The 10483-nt window shown below is 38.9% G+C and overlaps 1 pseudogene; it reads left to right on the top strand.

Moving 5' to 3' along the window:
* Positions 1-5303: 5303 nt before the first annotated feature.
* LOC132646193 (small nucleolar RNA SNORA17) lies at positions 5304-5427 on the top strand (annotated as a pseudogene).
* The last annotated feature ends 5056 nt before the right edge of the window (positions 5428-10483 follow it).

Here is a 10483-nt window from a genome sequence, read left to right as displayed (position 1 = left end):
AAAGAAGACAAAGCATAGGGCCTAATCAATGAGAATGCAGGTATGTCAAAAGTATGTATTATTGATGAACAAGATTCTAAGAACCTGTTTCATTTCTCGGCTCAACAATGGTCACAATATCTTTTTACTAATAGCTTCAGCTCATTCCTACTTATGTTTGGCATAAGATATTAATACAAGTACTGTTTCCATTTTGCTGATGTAGTGTAGGTATGAGCTCTGAAGCTACCTTGCTTAGGCCCAGCCAGCCCCTGTCCATTGAACAAGTTATCTAAGCTTTTCATTGAAACTTCTTTTAATTTTTTGTTGTGAAGTTATCTGCACCCTGTGTTTTCTTGGGTGTAGTTGATTTCGTTGGATTGGAGTTTTCCTTCTAGTATCTTCTGTAGGGCTGGGCTGCTGTGTAGATATTGTTTAAGTTTAGTTTTCTCTTGGAATATTTTCGTTTTCTCCATCTATGTTGATTGAAGAAAAGAAAATATTTTCAAGAAAATCATAGAAGAAATTTGCTGGGTATACTAGTCAAGGTTGGCATCTGTGATCCCTAAAAGTCTGCATGACATCTGCCCAGGCCCTTCTGGCTTTGATAGTTTCTGTTGAGAAGTCTGGTGTGATTCTTATAGGTCTACCTTTATATGTTACTTGCCTTTTTTCCTTGCTGCTTTTAATAACTTTTCTTTGTTCTGTAGATTCAGTGTTTTGACTATTATGTGACATAAGGAGTTTCTTTTCTGTACTAGTCTATTGGGTGTTCTATAGGCCTCTTGTATATTTATGGACATCTCCTTCAAGTTGGGGAAATTTTCTTCTATGATTTTCTTGAAAATATTTTCTGAACCTTGCAGCCTATAATCTTCTTTTTTGTCTATTCCTATTATTCTTAGATTTCATCTTTTCATGGCATCCTTGATTTCTGGGGTGTTTTGTGTTTGGAACTTTTCTGATTTTACTTTTTCTTTGAGAGATATATCAATTTCTGCAATTGTCTTCAGTGCCTGAGATTCTTTCTTCTATATCATATTCTGTTGATAACCTACCTTTGTGGTTCCTGATCTTTTCTCTAAATTCTCCAGCTCCAGGGTTTTCTCTGTTGTGTTTTCTTTGTTGATTCTGATTCTGTTTTCATGTCTTGTACCATTTCCTTCATTTGTTTGAAAGTGGATTCCTGTCTTTCCAAGATGCTGTCTATTTTTTTGTACATTTCCTCTCTATGCCACTATTTGTGCCTCTATATGTGCTTCTATTTGTTTGCCTATATTTCTTTGAGATCTTTGTTCATTTCCTCTTTATGTGTCTCTAACAGCTGGATAAGCATAGGTTTGAGATCATTTTTCCTGAAGAATTAGCATGTCCATTGATATTTGAGATTACTGATGAAGCCATGATGTCCTGCCTTTTGTTGGATGTGTTCATATGGCTCTAGTCATCTGCTTATCCATACCCTTCACTGTTTGTTCCTAGAGTCTACACTTCAGACTAGGTCCATCTGTCTCTGGTGTCTGGAGTATTCCTTAGGCAGATAAGAGAGGTCCACCAGTTTCAGAGTAGGTGTTGGTGTTTCAGCTATAGCTAAGGGAGGAAGGTTGCAGGTGCAGGTGCATAAGTACAGGTGTGTATGTGGAAGTGTGCCTTGAAGGACAGGGTGCTAGAGCATGTAAGCACAGCAGAGGGTGCTGGCTCTGTTCGCAGGCCCGGTGTGCATGCGCAGGTACCCTGAATACCTCAGGCCTGTCATACTGTCCTCCTGGCATTCTGATCTGTCTGGGCTCCAGGAATTGTTTGGCTGGCCTCCACTGTAGACCCATGGAACAGAGACTTCAATGTAGAGAGCACTGTCCCAAGGATCCCTATGTTGCCTACAGTGGGAGTGTGGGTGAGAGGGATCTGATGTCTGGCTGCTAGGGTAGAGGGACCCTGGATCTGGGGCTCTGCAGGCACTCACTTGAAGGTACACTTACTTGTTTGCAGGCTCAATAAGAAAGCAAAGGGAGAACCTCTGTTCTCTATTCTCAGATTTGGGCCCACAGGGGCAAATGAGAGTGTAGGAGATCTGTCAGCTCAGTGGTGTCCACGGTTTGCTGGGCAGGGAGACCCGTACATGGGGCAGCTGCCTCTGCTGTCTCAGTCACAGAGCAGGGAGGCCTCTGCTTGGGGAAACCACTGCAGCCTCAGCTGAGCAGGGAGGCCCGTGCTTGGGACAAAGGGAAGTGCAGGGATGTTGACTATTCACTACTCCCAGTCCGGGGAGATGTCCCTGGGTGACCTGGATCCAAATGGTCTCAGCTCACGGATTGTCTCCTCTTGCCCAGGAAGCCTCAGTGTCAATGTTTTAGTTTCAGCTGCCCCTCCACTCATCAATTTTGGAGTTTCGGATCCTGTGTCCCTCAGACACGGTGTATGCTGGTCGCCACCATCTTGGATTGTTCATTAAAACTTCTATAGTTCCACTTCCTGCACTTTTGTATGAGGAATGAATTTAATTGTATGTAAAATCCCTGACCAAATCACACAAACAAAAACCCTATTAGTAGTAAGCGGTATTGCAACCATCAACTGTATTACAACTGTACTGATATACTATCATAGTATTATAACTATCAAATATTAACACAAACTCATTTTTATTATTTATTGCGCACAGTTATTGCAATTGTCTTTAAAGAAAATTATAAATAATTCAGTAAAGAGAAGGTTAAACTAAAAGTTTTAGTTTTACATTGGATAACCTTTGATCACAAATAGAGCTGTCTTCGTCCACGGAACTAATTGCTGATCTTTCTTCACAAAGGGAGAAACCAACATATTTCCCTCACACCTCACTAGGACTGAGTTATGAGGCATTCATTATTTTAAGAGTACCTCCCAACCCTCTCCACCATCCATAAGCTGTTCTCGTACCTTGTACCTTTGACAATGTGAAAAGGGCAGATACAGCATCTACATACCTCATAGCAATTAGGATAATGATCTTTCTATGTACAGGGCATTGGATAGCTCCGCACACCATCACATTTAGCAGGCTAAGAAGGCTTGCTTTTGGGTGTTCTTTTTAAAGAACAGTTTCCTATGAATGCCATTAAAAAGACATTGTCCATGAAGATGAAAATTAGTGCTGAATACGACTATTACCAAAAGTTGAGCCTGCATCTCATTTATGTTTTTTTTTTTAAATTCTAAATTCTTCCAGAAAGTTTTTGAATTTTTTTGAATATCGAAAGCTTCTTTTGTCTGTTTGAAAATGCAAATCTACGGAGATGACATAGAATTCTAGAATTCTATTTGTTTACTTATTCCTTTTCTCTTTTTTTTTTCAACATAACATTTTTATTGGTTCTTTGGGAATTTCACATCATACACCTCGATCACACTCATTTGCCCCCACCCTTGTGGCTCTTCCCTCAAAACAGAATAGAAATAAAAATTTTAAAGTAAATAGAATTAAAAAAAAAAAGACAAAAAAAATGTACAACTTGTTTTATCTATGTACTCACTGGAATATGGTCAGACTCTCAGTGGCCTGTCCCTTAAATAGAACTGAGTTGTTTCTCTCCCACACCCTTGACAGAAGCCATCAATTGTGGAGAGCTTACGTCAGCATCCTTATCGAAGAGAGCTTTCTAAGAGTTCTCCTTTTTGATGGTTTACTATTTAGGCTCCTACTTTTTTTTGAAGGAGGGGTGTGGGCTGGAAGTAAAGGTTGTTACACAATCTTCCATGTCCCTCTTTCTAACGACGCATCTGCAACCATCGATATCACTGCAAAAGTGGCTTTCTTACTCTTTACAGTAAGTGGGAGCATGGATCATGAGCCTCACGTGGTTGCTGGTGACAGCACAGACCACAAACTCAGCTACTGCTTGCAGTAGGCCCACAGACCTAGATACGGGTCCTTGGAAGCAGCCCAGACCACGAACGTCACCATGGCCTCAAGCACAGGCTGCCAATGTCGGTCTAGTCCTCATCTCCAGTTCTGCCTCTCTCCTCGCTCCAGTTCTCTGTCTGTCACGTCTCTCCATCTTATGTTTGTTCATTGTAATGGTGCCAGCTGCCCTGTGCCATGAGGCAAGGTGGCCTGTGGTTTTTAAATTTTATTATTCCAAAGTAATATTGAAACCTTTTAGGACGACCCTGAAATTTTCAAAAGAATAAATATGTTGGGGCAAGAAAAGTTTCCTAATATTGTGGTTTAATGTTAATATAAGTCAGTACTGTCTGGGCCTTTCTAATCATAATTCAGCTGTTAAAACACCAGGGAGGTGATCAGTGTAACACTATGTTCACACGCAATTATACTGTGCATTAAAAATATTGGTTTACAGAACCTATTAGAGCCATCATTACCCTTGTGCCATACTCAATTGATGAAAGCCTTTGTAGAGGAAAAGAAAACTAGAAAATGCATTCAGTGGAATACATAATAGGTGCTTTGGGGGCAAACGCTTTAGGCTTCAGTTCATTTCTTCTCAAGATGACATTCCCACCAACAAAAGCATCAGAGTAGACGTCACACCCCATTACTCCCTTCCATTTCTCATGCAGCATGCATTTAGGTGTAACATTGATTAATGGAAATAAATTAATATATTCAATAGTTTTGAATAATCAAGTGAGGATACAAAGATTTGCTGGAAATCAGCATACAAAAATAAATAAAACAAACATAGTGGCTCCAGCTAGGTTACTGAGGGATAGAATCAACTTTCCTGCAGTTAGCTGGGTTTATGTTTGGTTTATAAGGGGGACAGGGACAGGTCAACTCCGTATAACATCATATAGCATTCCCCAAATAACAGTGTCAATGAAAGAATACAACTTCTTCAGAGTCAAATCCCTTGGTGGGAAATTTTATAACCTCAGCAAGAATAGATGGAAGTTTTATGCACAGGTCCTTATGACCTACATACAACCTTGAGACCAACTTCAATATAATGCCATTCCTTTCAAACAAAATCTTCAGACATGCTTGACTTCCTAATATAGTCAGTCTTGGATTTTCAAAAAATAATTTTCTAAAAAAGGCTCTGTCAATAATATTACCAGATTAGGCAATTTTTCACACAAATCTTCTGCCAGAACCTGACTCTCAACAATACAAGAAATTGAATATTGATGCCAACTCCTACAGCTACAAGAAAAAAATAAAATTTTATATTCAGCTGAGTCATATGTGTGAAAGGTCAGTTAGAAGCATAATCTTCGAAGGAGACTGAGCTGGATAATCTAGTCAACTTTGCTCCATTGTTCTTGTACAGGTCCCACTTCAGAATTGCTGAAATAAGTGCCATTCAAAATACCCATGATGCTCTGCCTCTAGAGGTGCTGCAGCTGTGGCTGCTGTGTGTCAGTAGGTGACAGAGAAGAGAGAGGATATGTCTGTACTCATTGTTCCGCCCTATGAACACTCTGAATGAACAGCAGTCTAACATGCCCTGCAAAATTGAGCCTGAGACAGCCAACAGTCCAGCACCAAGGGCCTAGACAGAGAGCTAGCCTGAAATGACCACCCATCCAGAGCCACACAGTAATGGTGGGGGAGAGGCATAACATGCTCAAGATGACCCATGCCCTGCACTTTAATGCACAGGCAGGCCATAGCAGTCCTGAGACTACTCCTAAAATGACCCCAGCCGCTCAGAGGCCCCGGCACCACTAAGAGAAGCAATACCTATGATGAATAACTGGCCTTCCAGATTTCAGAATGTATTTAAAATAGATTATATAAATGAGAAATTCTGGATAGAAATGGCAGAATAGGAACTGCCCCCTTGCAGTCCAATTAAGAAAAGTCAGTATTTTACTGAATGAGGTTACTCAGTCCCAGCAAGACAAACTGCACATATTCTCTCATATATGAAATCTCAGTTTCATTTTTTTTAATTTGTATTTTAATTTGCAGTGTTTATAGAAGAAACGGGTCTATAAGAAGTGAAGGAGAGGAAGAGGCATAAAGTGTTAAGGGATAATAGAACTCATGTGATACAGATGATGGGGGTATGTTGGGAGAAGCAGGATTAAAAGTGTACTTTGCAGTGGGGTAATTGGAGCAAAAAAGAAAGGAATATGATGGCTTAACAGAGTCAAGGATTATAGAAATACTTATGGAAACTTACTAGTTCTAACACAATTTAACACTATAACTTGAAAAGGGATTTGGAACACAGGTATCCTACATAGGTGGATAATACTTGACCAAAAAAAAAAAAAGAAAGAAAAAGAAAAAGAAAATAATTATTATAAGAAAATCTCAGTTTCTGACAAAAGAATGATTCCCTATGGATTACTGGTCAAGAAGGCTCCCAAAGAAGCACACGCTAATGCCGCTCTTCTTTCTTGAAATAAGGAAATAACAAGATCCTATTGCTGAAGACACAGCACATTTTAGTTGCAGATCAAGAGAAATCAAACTTGAACTGAAATGAAAATGTCTTTTCTTGTAGTTAGTTATCATAGTGCCAGAGAGTACTATACAGACTGCTGGGAAAGAAAGCATAACAGTGGTTTCACTAGACCTTACATACCACAGTATGTAAGGCCTGCTAGATAAAATGTGCCAACCAGTACAGGTGGCATGAAGGTTATGGGGGAAATGCAGTTCTTTATGTGTTTATCACAGGCAGATGAACTACGGTGGGAAACTCTGCCCCTGGGAGTTAGGAGTGAAAATTGCTTTCTTCATCTTAACTCTATTTAAAAATGATCTTCAGTAAGCAAAGAATTTGATGTGTGTGTGTGTGTGTGTGTGTGTGTGTGTGTGTGTGTGAATGTTATGTGACAAGACTTTTCCTTGTGAGACTCAACACACATGTCTACTCATCCCAGATAAAGAGGCTATGACAGAGTAAATAAATATATCAGCAAAGTCCAGCGTGGTGAACAATGAGTTTTATTGAAGTTGCTTACAGATATATGGTCAAGGGGTTATTTACAGGCACAGAAATGACTCAGACAGCTACAACATCAAAGCCTACCCCTGCATGGGTAACAGCTCACAGAAGCTGGGGACCTGGAGCACACTGCACAGCCAGGCAGTTCAACAGGTTGGAAATTGTGTTTTCTGAATGACTGACTCAGTCTAAATCTCTTCTAGGCATCTCAGCTGGCTTCTGCCTCGTTCAAAAGGCTGGTCTTATTCATTCTTCCTTGTGTCTTGGCTCGTCTGCAAGTCTCTCTGCAGCTTTATTGATTAATCTAGGAGGAAAAGGCCTGGCTAATATGGTCAATTTCAGGGACTTCTTGGAGCTATTTTGAGTTGTTTACTGTCCTACTTATGGAACTCCCTAACAGGATAGAATGTTTCCATCTCAGAGGTTATTGTCACACACACAAAGAAAATTAAATATTTTTTGTATGTTTATGAGATTTTTTTAGTAACTGGTTAAGCAATTGAAAGTGTTTCTATTCAAAACTATAAAGTATAAATGGTAAAAACATCAGGTAATTTTTTTAATGATAAATAGAGAAAAAAACATATTTTAATGTTCCCTATAGGCATGTTATATTAGAATGTCTCTGGAATCTGGTTGCACATTAATATGACTGATGTTGTCATTGTTGCTTAAAAAAAAATAAAAAAATTAAAGCTGGATGATGTATAGGCCCAGGCAAAGGGCTTAGATTTATTCAGTCTTCAAGACACTAGATAAGTGTACTATTTGGTTTTGTACTGAGGTATTTAGGGGAGGGGGTATTTGTTTGTTTGTTCTTGTTATTTTGTTTTGATTTTGCTTTTTACTTGTGTGGGGGAATATTTAATTTGAAATCAGAACCAAAACCTCAGGCCTCTACACATGTAGAACACTGCTTTATAAGAATAAAACTGTACATAAAAATTTATTCACTAACTTGAGGAAACATGCATGTTGACCTCTTGAAGTTGATTTAGAAACAAATAAACATCCTAAAATGTATCAACAAGAAACAGATTAAATCACAGTATATTTAGCAGGACTTTCACATGTATAGATATGAATGTGGAGATTGTTTGGTCATTTGATTATTCTCCATATTATCTGCTGGAAATGCATTTAGATAAATTCAGAGAAGATAACAAATATTTTATTCAATTACTGAATTTTCAGGTATTCAGGATCTTTATTAATTCTACTGAACTGTATATTCAGCTTATAACTCAGTTGTTCTTGAACCAATGAACTAGAATTTGTTGTGTTTGTTGGAATAACTGATATTGATTGCCAAGAATAACTCAGAGTGAAACTCTACAGTGGAGGCGTGCAAGAACTTTAGTGGTCCCTACCAATATCACTTTATTCAGGAGAAATTATATCAACCTTATCTAAGAAGACATTTCAGACCTACAGAGGAGCAAGAACATTAGACAGCAGGTAAGACAAAGAGGGGAAGGAATCCTACTTCTATTATGTACTAACTTTCCCTTCTTCCTCCCATACCTCCATTCCTGTCCCTTAAATAGCTGATGGTTATACACTTTGGAAATTTAGGAGAGATAAAGCACATCAGTATAGACAAGTACCTGGACAGGGTAAAGCTTCAGACATCCCCAGCAGAAATGGATGTAATAACAAATAGGATTTTGAACCTCCCCTTTTGAGAAAAGGTCAGCCTGTCTGGAATGGGTGCAAATGTTTCTTTAGATAAATCGCATGCTGGCTCCTCCCATGGCCAAGGGCAAGCCTGAGGAAAGGGAGGGTTATGCCTGCTGTGCTGCCCTAGAAACAACTGATGCAGACATGACAGACCAATTCACTTCATTTCAGCAGCATAGTCTCTGTTCACTAAAGGTTAGAAGGCAGCCTACACTTCCCAGGTCACCTATAGCTAGGTTACCCATTAAACCACATTCCACCAGTGCATGACAAGATAGTTTAATGTTGGAGACTGTTCTGCGAAGCAAGGACTGTCTAGACCTGGCACCTAGGGTCATGGAGCTCTTGGATTCTGCAGCAGGGACTCTGAGTGGGATATCGGGTGGAAAAGTATAAATAGCCACAGGAAGAAGCAAGATTTCTCCTTTTTATTTTCCAACCGTCAGATAATTTGTTTGGACATTTATTCTACTTGTGTCACTTCTCTCTGAGAAATATTATCTTGGTTCAAAATACAGCAGAAATTCTGCAAGTGAAGTAATACCCTGCAATAATCTCTTCTTCTTCAACCAAACCAAGGAAAAGTCCACTACAAAACATGTGGTAGTAGAAGGGGAAACTGTAAATACAGCAGAGACCTTCATTAGAATCTAATCACGTTTGTATAACGTCTACATGAAGATAGTTAAGAGCACACTCGTTATTTGGAGAATACACATTGTCAAAATGTGTACATTAAGTTTATATTAAATTCTCTCTTTACCTAGAATTGTTGGTAGAGGGGTACATTATAGTCTTGTAGCTACCAGACAGCACTTGGAGACATATCACAGATTAGTTCTTCACGCCTCAAAAACTATAAACTCATGGCATAAAAAAGCAAGCTGGGGCATCTTCCAAAAAGTGCCTAAGGACAGAAAAGGGGGAAAGACCTCATCACAGTCAGGTAAGGAAAGTGCAACCTCATTTCTCTTGGAAGAGAAGAAAGTATATGTTACTTACCAACTTGACAAAGCCCAGTGGTCAACTTTAAAGACATTAATAACTTTAATTTGAAAATGGTAATTGTCTGTAAACTATTAAGAACCACATAGCAAAACGTAAGGATTGACATATAGGAGAAAATCACAATGAAGCATTATTTTGTGTGCTAACTTCAGAAAGCATCTCCATACAGGATGTATTTTTCTGAATAAAACATTTAATCTCTTTGCTGGTTGAAATTGAAAACTTTATGATCTGTGACATGAACCTCTGTGACTCATGGCACTTTCTTTTTTCTTTAAAAGCTCTGGGAAATACAGACATAAGAACCAACTGCTATGCAACCACTTGGATGTACAACAGTTTGAGTAACTGTCCAAAGACAACATTTAGGGCTCTGACTCGTTTTATGTTTCTTCATGCATGACAAGAAAAGAGACAGAGGAAAGTTATTACCTGTGACTTTATTACTATAGGTTAACCAGCTTCATCAAAAATAACACAAAGTGTAAGGGACGGAGGTTAATGGAGTGATTAATTGAGGCCCTAGCTTCAATTCCCAGCACTCACATGGCAGCTCACAACCGTCTGTAAATTCAGTTCAAAAGGGTTCAGTACTCTCTTGTGGACTCTGTGAATACCAGGCACATGCACAGTGCACAGAAATACATGCAGTGAAACAACCATTATGCATATGCATTATGCATTATGCATTAAAAAACCAAACCAACACTAAAGCTAAAAAGAATACAAAAACTGAAATGCCTTGAATCCTACAACTTCACATAAGCTGACATGACACAAGATGCATAAAACTCCACAGTGAAACTCAGTTTTATACAGATTTGGAAACTACCATATAAAATTACCTCTCGGCTCTGCTCATGAGGTATTTATGAGCCATAAGTAAATTTTAGGTCCATTCTTAAGTTCCA

This window comes from Meriones unguiculatus, chromosome 10 (genome assembly GCF_030254825.1).
Source record: "Meriones unguiculatus strain TT.TT164.6M chromosome 10, Bangor_MerUng_6.1, whole genome shotgun sequence".
Classification (NCBI taxonomy): domain Eukaryota; kingdom Metazoa; phylum Chordata; class Mammalia; order Rodentia; family Muridae; genus Meriones; species Meriones unguiculatus.
The sequence above is the reverse complement of the archived record's forward strand: the minus strand, read 5'-3'. Positions and strand labels throughout refer to the sequence as shown.